Genomic DNA, 16349 nt, shown 5'->3' on the forward strand with positions numbered 1-16349 from the left:
ACTTCTTTGCTTAGCAACCTAGGGCCTTAATTTAGAATTATAAATTATAGTTCTATCATTTGAGAATTCCATAACTTTCATTCAAAAATCCTGAATTTCACAATTTGGCCATAAAACTGTGTTTTATTATCAAATGTTATTAGGAAGTCTGAGCCTTAAGGATTTTTACAAAGGCTCAGGGAGAGTTTGGGTACAGAAAATTCGATGAAAAGCACACAAAGACTCTGGACTCAGCTGCTATTTAAGCTGAGCTTTTTAAACTGCAGAAGCCTTTCTCAGCTATAATTTTGAGGTCCTCTCCTTGGCTCCTTGGTTCAAACAGAACTGCTGTTGTCTTTACAGACCTAACAAATGTGGAATCAAACTAAAGAAAACCAGACTTCTTTGGAAATCTGTGCCTTGAAAGCTTTATTTTATCTTTGGGCAGTGAAGTTCTTGAAGCTACCATCTGAAGGTTACTTGATGACATTAAGTTTGTAGGTTTAGACCTTTGGTTCTCAGCCATTTTGTTAGTGATAAATATCCACATTTTCAAAATAGTTCACTGAAATTGGCACTAGCTGGCATCTTTGGTAGGGACCTCACCAGAATGGCCAAAGATTGAATCAGTTTGGAGCAAACTGCTTTGCACCCCAAAGCAATGGTTTCTGAAACAAGCACCGGGTTATGCTGGCAAAACACCAAGGTTTTGCTCCAGTTTCTTCCTTGCTCCCCAGTAGGAGATCAGCCTCCAAGGCCATCTATTTCCAAACTTTCCAAAGCACTAAAATCACTTCAACTTCGTATAAAAGATTTATTCTCCTACATATATCACCATCTGCGTTGTCGTACATCTGTGTACTTGAGAATGCTTGCAGATCACATCACAAATAATTCTCACCAGATGCTGATTACTCTTTTCTCACTGTATCTCCTTTAAAATGATGTATTTGATGCATTGTCCTAAAATGAAACTCTTTGATGTCAGGCTGGGGATGGTTAAAAAGAAAGGCAAATTTCTCCAAAATTCCTTGTAAGCTGTATTGCTCTCTGTATCACTGAGATATAAGCAGCCCTAGACTTACACAACCCCTCAAAGGATTTTATGAATAGCCATCACCTGGTAAAGATGGTCTTGGTATTTTAATTAAAGGTCAGACAAAATGACAGTGTGAACCTTGGAGATGTTTTGTAGCAGTCATTTAAAGCAGAGTTTCTTAACAAAACCTCATAGTATTAGTAAGATGACGCCCAAACCCTTTCTAAGTTTTACGCAAACTGCAGCCTAAACAAAGAAGCCTCTGCCAAGTTCAGGATGTGAGTTCAGCATCCATAGATCACTGTCAGACCCTACATCTGATTTACCCCTGTACATTGCTGTGGAAGGGCTGCAGGGCTGTGCACTGCTCTGCTTACTCCTCTGTGTTGGCTGTGGGTAGCACATGGGATGTATTGCCAGCCTGGGACCTTGGACCCCTCCAAGAGACAGTCACCAGGCAGGACATTGCGGATGCATTAGGGATGGTGCCAGTTTTGTATTCTGCTTGGCTTTGTTCGCATGCTTGTGTGACAACCTTCACAGGAATTAAAAATAGTTTAGGTTTACGTAATTAATATTACTGTGCTAAATATGGTAGTGATGCTCTGGCATGAATATCACAATTGCCAATCACGGACATAGCTGTGCAGCAGCGTGCTTCTGAAGGTCGTGCTGTAAGGCTTTATTCAAAGTGTCAGCTTTACTGTTACAAGTGATCTTAAAAACCTGCAAGGCAGTTTTTCTTGCCAGATTTATGAAGTATTTTAAACTATTTGCTACAATGAATTCATCTGAATTTAAACCAGAGTCTTTGACTTCTGACTTTTCTACCTTTGGCCTTATTTGTGGATTTGTTTGGGAAGAAAGGGAAAAAAAAAAGGCAGGTGACCTGGTTTGCTTGTTCACTTAGTGGTGACTTGTATGTAGAGAAGGTGGCACAACCAAAAGGCTTTTCAGGGAAGCCATCTGCCTGCACATGCTGCTTCCATGGCTTTACCTTTCAGATCTTATTTGCTTTTGGTTGCCACCCGGCTGAGGGTGGATGATGTTTTCCTCTGGTGCTTGTAAGGATGTTGCATGCTCAGATGGGTTATGATGATGATTCTAGGCATGTTCCTTTCAAAAAATTCAGAAGCATTTTCAGCACTGATTTCCCTCAAGAGTGATTCCACCCCACACAGATTGGCAGCACCATGCCACAGTGTCAGGATTTATGAGGTGACCTTGGAGACACAGGCACTCCTAAATGGAAAACACTTGGTGCTACACTTTATTCTGGGTTACTGAGCAGTCTCCACTATTTTTTAAATCAGAATGGGATTACACAAATAATACATAACATTTATACAACATTTCATAACATGAGGGGATTCTTTCACACACAGCTCAAGCACAGTCTGCCTCCTCCAGACTGTTTTGTTGTTGGGTTCTACCTTAAACCTTCACTAGGATTCAGGAAAGACGGCACTGGCTCCTCCTGCCCTCTCTAGGAGCTAATGTTTTGGGCCATCCTCCATCACAAGGGAGCTGAGCATTCCTAAAGGCACTGTGGGCATTGGTACTTAGAGCCTGTTCAGGAAGGGGCTCATTGAAGATGCTCAGTTGGCTCTGGGCACCAGAGAAATGCCGGTGTGCTGCTTTGCTGCTCCTTGCAGTGCTGCCCAAACCCACTGGCCCCACACAGCCCAGCCACACATAGGGCTGTGCTCTGGATCACAGCATTCTGCTGGGACCGCCACTCTCCCAGACGGCTGAGGGCACATCCCAACTGCCTTTTGGAGCTGGCAGCCATGCTAAGAAAGAGGTGCTGATGGTAATGAAACATCTGAGCGAAGGCTTGTCGAGCTCAAACCTGTAAGCAGCAATAAACGCAAATCCAACCTGCACTAATGTTAATTGTCATTCAGTTTATATCGATGTGCAGTTTATTAAACCATAAAGCAAGGCAGCAAGCAGAGAGAGCAACTCTGGAGATAATTAAACATAATAAGGGTTTCACTTAATCCCTCAAAACCCAGGGGAGGCACAGTTAAGACTGAATACCCTCTTTGCACTGCATTTTTAGCGCAGCCATTTAAGAGCACTTCCTGGTACAAGGTTCCAGGGCAGGGAAAGGTAGGTTCCACCTTCTCTTCTGAAGACACTTTTATTCCGCTTTTCTTCATGCCTTTTGATTGCTCTGCTTATGAAGCCTGAACTGACTTTCAAAGCAGTTTGTGGCTCATAATGTTCATTGCAGTGGCAGGTAGAGACCCTCATGGGTGATCCAGAGGAAGCCCCGGGGCCAGGAGAGATGCTGGGTGTTGGGGTGCGAGGAGGGCTGAAAGCAGCAGGGATGCGGTTGGCACCCTGTGTGCGTTCTCCTCTCTGGCTTCTCTCATCTCCCCACACTCATTTCTTGGACAAGAAGGGTCAAAAAGGGGATGAAAGGAGAGGGTGTACTAGTAGAGAGGGCTGAGTGACAGACTGATGGAACAGGGGAATGAAGGAAGGGGACAGCTTTTGAAGAGTGAAAACAATTACGGCAAATCTGAGATTACTGCCGGAGGCCAGCGAAGAGAGGAAAAAAAATGTCCCCATCTGTAATTTGGGACTCCTGGGACTGGTCGGCGATGGGGGAAAAGCATGGGCCGGCAAAACACCGAGCCGGACGGGGTCTGTGTCCGCCGGGAGGAGCCACGCCTGGGCTAACACAGAAAGGAATCAGGAACCGGGCAGGGGAATTACCCCCCAGCTCAGAGCTGAGCCGCTCTACAGACCCCACGGAATAGCAACTGTTGTACTGAGCGCTGCGCTGCGCTGCGCTCCCTCTGCGCGCGGGGGCCGCGCCCGCGCTGCGGGACAGCAGAAGGGTTAAAGGCGTCCGCGGTTCCGCGGCTCGTCCGCCCGCCCCCCGCGCACGGCGCAGGTTTGGGAGGAGGGGTTTGCGCAGCGCTCGCCCGGCTCCCGGCCGCTGCCGCTCAATGCTGCGGCCGCGGGCAGCGGCGGAGGCGCGCACTTCGGGGCTGCCGCGCGCAGCGGGCAGGCAGTGCCCGCGAAGCCCCGCGTCCCCGAGCCGTGTGCAGGTAAGCGCGGCTTTGCACCGGGAGAAGGGAGGCGGGTTTGAATAGGGAAAAGCAAAAGCCAATAAAATAGGAATAAATCGGGAGAGCGGCGGCGGGGAAGGAGAGCGGAGCTGGGCTGCGCGGGGCGGCGCGCGGCGGGAGCCGTGGAGCGCGGCTCGCCTTGGGGTGCGGAGAGTGGGGTGCCGCGGAGCGGGCGGCTCCCCGGAAAGGGAGATGCGGGGCGGAGGGGGCGCGGAGTCCGGGGCGCGGCTCCCGCTGTTGCTGGGGCTCCCCGCGGAGCGCGGCGCGGCCCCGTGGCTCCGCAGCGAGGTGCCGGGCCAGGCTCCCCCTCGTCCGGCGCGGAGCGGAGCGGCGGAACGGGTCCGGGTGAGGCAGCGGTAACCGTGGGCAGGGGGTCGGGGCGCCCCGGGCACGGGGAGAGGGACCGCGGAGGAGAGCGCGGGAACGGGGCTGTGTGTGTGTGTGCTTGTCTCTGTCAGAGGGATGCTCCCTCGCAAGCTGGCAGAAATGCATGCATAACTTTTTGCTTGATCCAGCCGGTGTTGCTCGCTCGAGTTTTAGCTTCTTTTGCTTTCCTCAGGCTAATGTTGCTTCCGTGTCGTGAGCAACATAATGCAGCATGTTGTTTTATTTATCCCAGACAAGAGTGACTCGCTCTCTAAACTACAAATTAAACGATGCAGCTTGCATAACAAGTGGAAGTAGTTTGTATCTTACATACCAATTATCCATCACGTTTTAGACTAAGCAAAAGCGGGGTTTTTCTTGCAAGGAGGATTCGATAAAACAGTCTGATGTCTTGGAGCCGCGTATTCATTTTCCCTTGCTGGATTAATGTGGGCAAAGGATTAGGAGCCAGCATGTTGATTAGCACCCTGAGGTTCAGGGAAGAACGGGAACGTTTGGCTATAGATAGAAGTCAGTTTTTGTGTTTGTGGTTGCACATCCTCCTGTTTACGTGTCTCAGTTCAGGACCTGCATTCTAGCCGATAAATCATTGAGAGGAGAGCCGGGACTGGTGTAATCCTCCTCGGCGAATGGTCACGCTACTCCTAAAATTCTTTCTGACACAGGGTCTCTACCGCACTCCCTCCCAGCACAGCCGCTGTGGGGATGCCACGGCCCGTAGCAGGTACCAGCAGCGCCGCAGTTTACGGAGCCTCTTCCCCCGTTTCCCTTGCTTCCTCCTAGGTGCTCCCAGCTCCCTGTGCTGCTTTCGTGGGGTACGATGGCCAGTGGCCGGTGTTGGAAGCGGGGTGATGGGGCCCTGCGCTTGGGACTCTCCAGAAGCCTTTTCTGCTGCTTTCCTGGCCAGAACACTGTTTTTTCTCCTTTTCTGGACCTGGGAGCTTGCATTTTTATCCTGCATTTCTAAGTCCCTGAAAACTGCTTAAATGGCTCTTGTATAATCCTTCAAAGTCACCTCCCCTCTTTAATACCGAAAGGATTTAGTTTACACGGCTAATCCCTCTTCTACTTGCTGTACAGCCTCCTTTAGAGGTGTGCACACTGATAATTTTCCCAAAGCAGCCTGCTTTAGACAATGGCTTCTGCTGGTGTGCAGCAACCTCTCTTGCTGAACTCTGGGCAGAGTGGACTACACCTGACAAGATTTTACTTGGTTTCAGGAGGTATTTAATCCCATCCCATCCAGTGAACTAGCCCTTTGCAGGAAGACACACCAGACCCTTTTACTTGTATGTATCTGTGTCTGTCTACTCGGATGCTCGGGAGGAGGGGGTCTCCTGCCCCGTGTGCCCATGCTTTAGCTTGCCTGGAGGCAGCACTTGGATGATGAGGACTGGGCTAGAATCGGGTGCACCCGCAGGTAGTTGGAGTTGAATGATTCTGGCAAAAGTCTGGCGAGTTGGAAATTTTCCTGTCCTTATCTCTGCAGTGGAGTTGAGCTCTCTTGTAGCCCATGAAGTGTTCCTGGAATTCTAAGCTTGTGCTATTCTATAGGATGTCAAAATACATATTTTGAATCTGATGACAGCAGAAAAAAAGGTTACCTTTGCCAGAAGGTTTACTTCTCCTATAGCACGTAAGCAGTGAACATGATTGTCTGATCCTGCCTTCAAACTCTAACCTAACATGCCTTAACGGTGGTGTCTGGAGCAATATAGACCCTCACCTGAGGTCACTGTGGATGTCTGATGGGGGCAAGTGTGTCCTCAGTGTGCTTTGGGTGGTGAAAGGGCATTACTGGCAGCGGGGGCCCCTTCTCTGGGCCACAAGGATGCCTTTGTGTCACAAGCCCTCTTGGATGTGTGGTCTCTGAGACCACAGGCATTCTTCCCTGGGGTGGACTTCACTGTATTTCCAGTATTATCCCTTCATCACTTGTTTCCTGGGTGCTGGGTTTTACCCATCAGCGGAGGAGTGTTTATTCCAGAGGAAAACAACAGCATGGCAAGACAGCAAGCAGCTGGTGAGAGAGCCCACCTTGGTTCCCAAACTTGCACCTCCTCATGCATGAAAGTGTTTCTTGTTAATATTCAAGTCTATATATATACTGTGTTTAATGTTTCTTTCATTTAAAATATGTTCCTGTGTTACCCCATCAGGCATTGCTAAGAAAATGGGTGTAAAGCACCTGTACAACTTCTACCCCAGGGGCAAAACTTCAGAATGATTTTGTAGACATTGTTGGCTTATTTCTCTTGGTTTAGAGAGTTGGCTTTTGTCTGACAGTTCTGTGTAGTTAACTTGATTTAAAAAAAACCCACAATAGAGGTAAAGACAAGGCAGGCTGCAGGAAGGATTTTAACCACAAGATAGCTCAGTCATTGCCGTTTGATGTTCTCTCATGGCCTTTCTGAATTGCATCTGGTGAAGGATGACGGAGGTACCAGCTGCCCGTGAGGTACCAGCTGCCCATGGTTGGTACCCATCAGGGACCCTGTAAGGGGCTCCGTCAGACTGAGCAGGCAGCTTTTGGGCTGCAGGTGGTGCCAGGGAAGATGCTGTTGCTTAAAAAAAACAAAACTCTGCGTTTGAAAGTTCATAAATCATCACAGGTCTATTTTTAGCCACGTTAGATTAGATCAAGTCTGGGGTTTCTTACCACACCTCCCATCTGTGGCCTAAAATGACCCGATAATGTCCCTGTTAAAGCTGTTTACATGCTCCTTTTGCTGGTGCCTTGTTCAGCTCCATTGTTATTCAGAAGATGGGGCTCCATTAGGAGAAGGTTTCGGTGCAACAGTTGGGAATTTTCCTTCACATGCAGAAACTGGAAGCCTGCTGCTTGGTGCGTGAGTGATGTGCAGCCCTGACAGGAAGGTAATCACAAACACAGAAAAGTAACATGAATCACACCAAATCCACAAATGTCAGCTCCGAAGCTCTAATCTAGGCTTGCTGCCAGGATTTAAACTTGCACTATCTTTACTGTTATCTGCTACGGTGGTTACTCAAATATAAGTATGAATACCGTGACAGTAGTGATTAATTCTTTTTATCATTAGCAAAGCAAATATATAATGATGACATCCAACTGATTTACTGATTCATGTGAGTACACAACTATTCCCTGTTCCCTAGCATCATCTGCCAAAATTGGTGATATTAAAACAAAAACTCCTGTGTCAAATCTGCTTGCCATCTTGGCATAAATGAGGTTCACATGAACTGAAGCAACAGTATTTTCTACACTAAGCAGGGGTTTCCAGTACTGTATGTGTTGTACTTGGGAAATAACTTCATTCTTTGCTTTTCCCTAGATGCAAGCAGTCACTTTTTATCTTAATCTGCAGGATAAAAATCTCTTTCAGCAGGACACCAAGAAGAAGAAAGATTTGTTGATTGGTTTGTGGGTGTTGTTTATTTGTTTGTTTGTTTTTCCAGTGATTTAACCCAGCAATTAAAGTTGAACCCTCAGGACCAACAGGATCAAAGTGTTTTGAAAACAGTTAATATAGTGACTTTAAATATGCATGCAGGACAAGGGGTAACGGGTTAAAACTTAAACAGGGGAAGTTTAGATTGGGTATAAGGAAGAAATTCTTTCCTGTAAGGGTGATGAGGCACTGGAATGGGTTGCCCAGGGAGGTTGTGAATGCTCCATCCCTGGCAGTGTTCAAGGCCAGGCTGGACAAAGCCTTGAGTGAGATGGTTTAGTGTTAGGTGTCCCTGCCCATGGCAGGTGGGTTGGAATTAGATGATCATAAGGTTCTTTCCAACCCTAACTATTCTATGATTTAAATTTAGAAAGCTAGAGCATAAGGAGTAAGTTTTGACTCTGCAATGTAAATTGGGATTTTTGCTCAGGTATGCAATTACAGCATACAAGTATCAGCAGGTAAGGTAAGTGATGACACTTATTGCATTATTATTCCACTTAAAAGAAATTGTTTTAGGGACTCAAGAAAGTAATCTACAACCATTACTTTTTTGAAATTACCTTTACAGGGATTCCCCCCCCCATAAATTTTGTTAAACAGCTCTAGATTTCAAAAATGAGTTTCTATTATATTTGTTTCTTCTGTTAATTCTTCTGTCTCTTCCATCTGGTCAGCTGTTGATGCTCTATTATTTGAAAGTTTGCTGGAGCTGTCTCAGATATGGCCAGATCTCTTCATTAGTGAATTAAAGTTTTGATATATGCAGTACCAAGCTCTCCTAAGATTCATTATACTGAAGATTAAAAGCATCACAGTGGTACTTTAGCACCTCTTCTTTTTGTTTTTTTCCAGAGGTTTTGAACCTGAACTTAAGTGTGACTCAGTGGACACAATCATTATTAACCATCTCACATGGGCTTTCCCACTTTCCCCATTCTTGTTTGCAGAGCAAGATGTGGTTAAATGATCAACTGTTCAGATTGGCTTTCTCCAGACTTTATTTAACCCAGGAGCACAATGTGACAGCAGTCCCTGCTGTGATAGTTTGTCTTCCTTTGCAGCCCTTGTTCAAAAGTAGCATGGTCCAGAGGACTCCTTCAGTGTCCCTGTGCACAGTCCTTCTGCAGAGTAGTTTAATTTCTGACCTGGTCACCACTTGTTTCTCCTGGGATTTCCTGAATTAACATCCTTCTGATGTGACGGGGCAGGGGGGAGCATGGGCAACTGCAGTGGCCAAGGGGATGTGGCCAGGGATGAAGGACCTGAGAGTTTCCAATAGCTGTTGGTAGCTGTTCAGGTGACAAGTTAGACCTGAGCTCCTAACTCTGGATTGATTTATTCTTCTATAAGTTCTATCAGTATAAGATCTTAGGCAGCCTCAGACAAAATCTGTGTTTATAATTTATTTATATAAATGTTTAGCCAATGAAGAGATGTGGCATTTAAATGCAATCTACATAAGGTTTAGCAGGTCATTTTCGTCAATTAGAAGACTGAGAAAGGGAATAAACAGTGTATTTGGTATTTGTAATGGAAAACCTGTATTACAAATGGTAATTTAATCTGAATACTACTGAATTGCAATAACCTTCCAGTGTTTTTTTTTAACAGAGCTGTGAGTACATGGTTTATTAAACTCGTTTTATGCAGATAACAGCTTTATTTGGGAAGACTTACAAACAAGTCATACTCAAACAATTAAACACATTTCCATCTCTATGCTTCCAGTAATAGGAGTGTGAAAACCCCGCTAGCCATCTGTGACAGTCCCCAGGATTGCTGAGGATATTCAGCATACACTCTTTCCTTGCTCCGTGCCTCTATGTTAATGGTTCTGATCTTCCATTTTTACATCTTTCTAGCTATCGCTATAAATCCTTGAGCAGACACTCTTCCCCTGTTTGATCCATAGCCATGGTTTCGGTGATCTCCCCCCTCTGGGCTCTCTTAATGAGTGCTCAGTGCTCAGTAGAAAAAATGAATTCTGCTCAAAACCCTCCACTGGATTTAGTCCCACCTTCCTCCATGCCTGTCTTGTGACTGAGCCATGGTCTGTTCTTCTGTGCCTTTAGGAAGTCACAGACCACTTGCTACCTGTGGATTAACAGCTGACCTAGGGGTTGGAGAAAGCCCACAAGCTGTTGCTGTCAGGTAGATTTCCCTTCCTGGGACTGATAGAGCTAAGCTCATAGCCAGATTCTTCTGTTAACTTAGCTGTAGATTTGTACCAGGCTTAAGTCAATCTTTTACAGAACAGGTTGTGTATTAGCAAAGAACTTGCATTGGTCAATCAAGGCAAAACAAACATCCTTGCTGACTGCTACAGTGCTGAGCTTCTTTCAGGGGACTTTAGCCTATCATGGCCACCTTGGTTTCTGACACCACCATATGTGAACTGATAACTGGGCTGATGTGCTTTAATCTTCTCCACTCTGATGCTCAGTGGGACTTCAGTGTTTTATATAGCATATGTGTGAGGAGCCTGTAGTTGGTGGGCTAGCAGTGGTGCATAGACTCATTTCATATTTTTTTTTCCATGGTACCATTTGACAACACTGGTTTGTGTTAATGGTGTGACCCATGAGAGGTGTTTGAAAGGCATGCTCAGCTCTGAGCAGAGGAGGGTTCTTCATCTCCTGCACACAGAGCACTGAACAGCTTTCATCAAGTAAAATTTTTTGTATCACCACTACCCTGCGCTTGTGAAATGGAGGCAAAAGCTCTGTGTCCTTGTATCATGAATGAATGGATGAATGTTCTTGGTCTTTGTCTCCCAGTCTTTTGGAAAGAGAAAAAAAAAAAAGCCTCTGAACAGCATTCAACTCCTAGCTTTTTCAAAAGAGCTACTTTAATGTAAGAGCAGAACATTTGCCTAAGAGGGTTTTAGTCCAAGAATGACTTTTCATATTTAATTGATCTGTATTGTTCAATTAGGGAGATGTATAATGCCCTCTGTTGTGCGTGTATAGCTGGAAGTAGAAATGAATGAAATATGAAGTACAGCAGAAGAGTAATTTCAAACAGAATTGGCTCCTAGCAATGCACAAAACAGGATTTCAATCCAGGCCTTGATACATGGGAGTAAATATAAATTGTGTAAATACATCAGGCTGTTACCTATGACGTACTAATTATTTTGAATTATAGTATTTGTTCTTATTCTTGCCAGAATTCAGTAACCTTTTTGTTCCAAATCATATTTATAAACATTTCCAACTCCCGAATTAACGTTTAAACATGTTTCAGTGTATTGTGCTTCTCTGGAACCTGCTTGTGTGGGCTCTGGAGCCCCCCGTGATTTCCCAAGTACAGGTGTGCAGTTGAGCGTCGGGAGTATGCAGCAGCGTGACAATGCGTAGAGACGAGTGACACAATCCCACAGGGTGGCAGCACTCAACCCGCATCATCCGCACTGCTCCGGCTGCTGCTAGAGCAACTTCAGCTCCTGGCTTGTGTTCAGGCAGCCGGTGGGACATCGCATAGCGTATCCATTCCGCCCCGAGCAGAGCATAGCCGGGGAGCACCTTCAGCCAACCCTGGAATTACGGGAGTGCACCCTTCCACATGGGCTGGGGAAAGAGCCAGTGCTGGCTTGCAGGGTTTTAGATGCGTATTGAATTTTATATCTATAACCCTAATCACAATTTCTATGGTGTAATTGTTTCAGGATTCCTAATTCTGAGGAACCAGTGCACAAATACATCATTTTTCTCCTTGACACATTTCTTTCACTGGGGCTGTGATTCTCTGTTGACCCACAAAGCTGTTCTGCCTCTCAGTTTACCCCTCAGTTTCCCCCACTGCTGCTACACTCGGTGTTATACATCCTTACTGAAACACCCTGATGCAGCAGGTCCTCTTATGTTTTGGCTGACAGGTAAGGATTTTTGTGGCTTGCTCAGCATTACCCTCTCTTTGCTCTTCCCCAGGTCCTTTGGTTCCAGCACAAGATTATCAAGAAAACAAGAGATTCCTCTGTTGGATCCAGCACAGTCAGACTTACTGATAGAAAGCACCAATTATTCATGAAAAATGGTTTTAGACTTTGCAGAAATCAGTGTCCACTTTCAGTGGCCGCAGTTTGTGCATGGAAGTTGACCTGAAAGGTGCATGACACACAGGACAGTTTGTCTGTGTGCACTTCTCCTACTTCATGCTTTGTGTGAAGGCTTTCTGGGGATGTACATATGTCTGTTAAGTATAGCTGGGTGTTAGTCCAGAAATCCACATGGCAGGAGAGATCTGCTGGCTGCTTTGCCAGCTCCATTTTCAGGCATCAAGGAGATGTCTGTTGTTGGGCAGGGAAAGCTCTGTGGGCAGGAAGGTTGGGCAGGCTCGATGGAAGGCACTGAGCATCCTTCCCTCTCTGATTTCTGCTGCCCTTGTTTTCACATTGTTTGCCAACACTTCCTACAAGGAATATTAAATGAACATATCACACGTTGTTTTACTGGGGAGGCAGAGGTGGGAAAAGCATATAGAGAGCAATGCTGAGCGTAAGGCTGCATTTTTCCTAGGGAGCACTAGTTATGCACTGGCTTAAATCAAAGAATTACTGGGGTGATTTCAGTGTTTGATGAGTCTCTGATAATTGCAGATGTAGAGGAAAAAAGCACTAGTCAAATACATCTGAGAATGAAGAGCAGAGAACATGGATTGACTCAATATTTTCTCTAGTCAAGTGGAAAAAAGGAAACCTAGTATGAGAAAGCTGGAAAGGTCAAACTAATTTGTACTTGTGTGATAATGGGTAATACCTCTATTGTTTATGAAGCTTGCAAAATCTTTCCGGAGTTAACCACTGTGATATATTTGATGGTGATTTTGAGAAATTAAAAATGAAGCAGCAATTGTTCCACCCTCTTCATGCCTTAATCTGTTTTGGTTTAGGATTCCTTTGAAAAGTCATCTATTCTTTACAAATTAGTTGAGATGAGATTTAGTCAGTTCTTGTGACTGCAGTGTTCTGTGGCTGGAGGAAGGAGATCATTTTAAACAAAAAATGATTAATTGTGAGGTTGATAAGAGTAAGACTGAAAACCTGCCTGTCTCTTGCTGCTTAAGCATTCTGACTGTGTTCCCCTGTTTGTCTATTGCAGGAGTCTTTTCTGTTTATTTACTAAGGTAAGTGGAAACTTTATAAGTGTGTACAGCTGCTGCTATTAAAATAGGAATAACTGGTGAGCTCCTAATGCCTCAAACTGCCTTCTGCTGCCTCAGTTATTCAGGCAGATTTGCAGCTTCTCTTAGTAGCCACTGGAAGTTGTGTGAATTTTTCTGGGATTCTGGTTTCTTTCCTGGGAGCAACAATGCTACCAAACTGCATAATTTTCTCTGAAACAATGGGGGGAGTATATGGGGAGTCCCTCCTGCCTCATATACACCAAAAAGTGTAGGCTCCAGAGGAATTCATTTGCTAGGCTTATCGCTGAGACATTTAATATCTAGAATGATTTAGTGTATCAAATTCTGGAGTTTTGGGCTGAATGTAGCTGCATTCGTCATTGTTGCAGAACCTTGACAGTGAACAAAAGGTGCTGCAGGGAACCATAACTCACACAGCAAATTAATGGGCTCCCAGCTTTGCTTGCTCAGCTTAAATGGGAGCTGGGCATGGTGTGGTCTCACCGGCTGACGGCTTTCTGCAGCCAGTGTGCGGGTTAGGAGCTGCCATGTCTTTCATCCTTGGAGCGGATATTAAAGCATTGCCCTCCTGCCAACTGGCTGTGACTGGCATTTTTCACTTCTGAAGGTACTTCAGTATGGATGACTTGAAGGGGGGGGGAAACAACCCAGCTTGTTAGCTGTTAGGGGAGGATGGTGCAGTTGTTTTAACAGAAAATTTTTTTTTAGTGGGCACCTATTGGAAAAAATTGATTTGATTGAGAAGGCTTCATATACTCTTATGTCATACTGCAGAAAACATGAACCTATGAGCAGTGTGTCCAGTAACACTTACAGGCCACATACCCCTACCGATAATTTTTGCTCCTGGAAAGGTATGTGCATTGCAAGTTGATGTTTGATCACGGTCAAATGATAAGTTCTTGCAGTCTGGTCTGGGCTGACAGAGAGCTTTGTCCACAGGCTGCTCTAAATCCCATGCAGGCTGTTTTAAACGAGAAATCTCTCCTGCATCCTCAGCAATACTTATGTTTTAGACTGCTGGCCATAGGAGGACTACACCCCTCATGTTCCTGGCCCTGATTATTTTTACTCTTTTTTTTCTAGTTCTGCTACACTTACAGGTAGATGAACCCTGCTCCTGAAATGGTTTCCATCCTCTTTTAGTTCTCAAGTTACTGGGTGTGCTGAAAGGCAGGGAGGACATAGCTCAGAAATGGGATGAGGAGAGATGATGCTCTGACATGACAGTTTTGTTGGTGGTGTGTTTTTAGGCAGGGTGGGTTCAGCCTGTTTGCAACCATCAGCAGCTCCTGAAACTTGGATGTGAACTGGAGTTGTTGAGCACTTCATTGCAGAGAGCTGACTGTACATTTGGTAACTGGCTTGATCACCCTCAAGGGCTTAGAAGTTAAACATGCAGCAATGCCTGAGATAGCAAATAGACAAGAGGGATAGTGAGGGGAATGGGTGGAGGTGCAGAGTGGTTTGAAACTGCAGCTGGACTGCACCAAAAGGGCTTCAGAAAATGTGCAGAGTCGGGTAGCTGCTAAATACTGCCATTGCATGGTTTTGGCTATATCAGGCAGATTTGTGAGCTCTGAACTTGCACTTCTGAAGCTCATTGTTTTGGCAGATTGGTCAGCTGTCCAGAGCACCTTTTCAGAGCACTAAGCAGTTCAGTACACCTACATTTATTCCTTAAAGTGTGTGGGGGAAACACCAGAAACCAGGTAACCAGCTCTCACCCCAGGTTTATATATGAGCTGGAGATGCTCTTCTTCAGAAAACAAAACATCATGACTAATATGGCCTTTTAAAAAGCAAAGTGCATGATGCGTGCTTGAAACTAAGTCACTGAAATTGTTGTGTCCTGGTATGCTCCGAGTATGTTGGGGTTATGCCATTACAGAGCTTTGCTAACAACATGGGTCAAGTGGGTTTGGTCGCTGCTCCTCTGTTACCTTTGTTTTGGGGTGGGTTGGTTTGTGGGTGAGTGGTGTGGGGTCTGGGTTGATTTTGGTTTGGTTTCAATCTTGATTATTTCCTTTGAAGAGCAAGTGTCAAGGTCAGAGACAGTGTAAGTATAAAGTCCAACTGTACCGCATTATTGTACTGTCTCATCTGCTTTTCTATGTCAGTCGTCTGGACCACTGAAGTTAGAAACTTGACAGCATGTGGCAAAAGATGCCATTACTGAGCTCAGTAATACCTTCTGTTTTGTTCAATCTTGTGTAAGTGGGAGCTTGCAGAGGAGCAGCCTCAGGTGGTATGAATAAAGTCCTTACAGTAGATTAAGTGATACATCACAGCTCTTGTGCAAACATTATATGGAGGAGCCCACTTTGCAATAGCTAGAATAAATGGACAGAAGTGCAATGTTTGTATTACTGTTTATTTAATTACTTTAGATTTGCTTTGCTGTATACACTTGCCTGCACAGCTGTGCCTCCGAGCCTCTGCCTCCTCCTGACTCATCTGTGCTGAGCAGGAGTGAAGGAGATGGAAGGTCCTTAAAGAAACTGGGACAGCTACAGGCTTTGTCGCCTCTTTGCTTTGGCAGATGAAAGGCATGGGAGTTACAGAGGAGGTGGAAAAAGGGTGAAGAGTAGGGGGGATGGCAAGAGAACTGCAAAAGGCTGGGAAAATATCCTTCCTTTTGATTCTTCCTTTTTCCTCTATTCAGACTCTTCTGTCATTTAGTGCTTTGGTGGCTCCATTCATATGGTGGCTTATGCAATGTCGCTCATGCAGATAGCAGGAAGAACGATGTCCCATAGAAAACTGAGGTATGAATTCTTCTGCTCTGCCAGCACAATCTAAAGAAGACTTGACAAAAAACCTGTCTGGTGGGTGTGCTGCGAAAAGGGCTCTCTTGATTCAGCAGAGGAGGGATTGACACTGGTTATTGGACCATCCTGTTCCTCTGTCCCCAGGGACCTCTCTCCTGGCTGCCAAGGGATGAGTTCACCCCTTCTGCCTGAAGAAGACCTCTAGCACAGCTGTCTCTGTTTTGGTCCAGGAGGAAGATCCTGCAAATCCTATTTTAAAAGCGTTTGACCTGGCACTGGACTGGTCACCAAATCTAAGCCAGCCCTGGGACCAAATCCTCAGCTGTTACGCTGCTGTCTTTTCCCTTTATTTTAACATGTCAGGAAATTGTGAGATTCGTGGTGTAAGGGTACTGTTTTGTGGACCAGCAAATGCTTCCAGTCATTCCCAGTGTATTCAGGGACAGCAGGGCTACTTCTGATAGCCTTCTTACTGTCAGCATGCATGGCATCTCAGAACCATTTT

At 45.5% G+C, this 16349-nt stretch overlaps 1 protein-coding gene and 1 long non-coding RNA gene across 3 annotated transcripts in view; one reads left to right on the plus strand and one right to left on the minus strand.

The window, feature by feature from the left end:
• The first annotated feature begins 3898 nt into the window (after positions 1-3898).
• Positions 3899-16349, plus strand: part of LOC134169626 (contactin-4) — a 341881-nt gene continuing 329430 nt past the window's right edge. Inside the window, exon 1 of one of the 2 annotated variants that reach the window (XM_062630366.1) lies at positions 3899-4083. The gene's annotated coding sequence lies outside the window, so the exon portion shown is untranslated. The remainder of the gene's footprint in view (positions 4084-16349) is intronic. The other variant, XM_062630364.1, reaches the window with a different exon arrangement.
• LOC134169660 (uncharacterized) lies at positions 12282-14759 on the minus strand. Its single transcript, XR_009966981.1, has 3 exons — positions 14711-14759; positions 14401-14481; positions 12282-12338 (listed from the first exon to the last, which is right to left on the minus strand). It is a non-coding gene; the product is annotated as an uncharacterized LOC134169660 (long non-coding RNA).

This window comes from Pezoporus occidentalis, unplaced genomic scaffold (assembly GCF_034315485.1).
Source record: "Pezoporus occidentalis ecotype Australia unplaced genomic scaffold, CSIRO_AGI_Poc_V1 ctg35, whole genome shotgun sequence".
Taxonomy (NCBI): domain Eukaryota; kingdom Metazoa; phylum Chordata; class Aves; order Psittaciformes; family Psittacidae; genus Pezoporus; species Pezoporus occidentalis.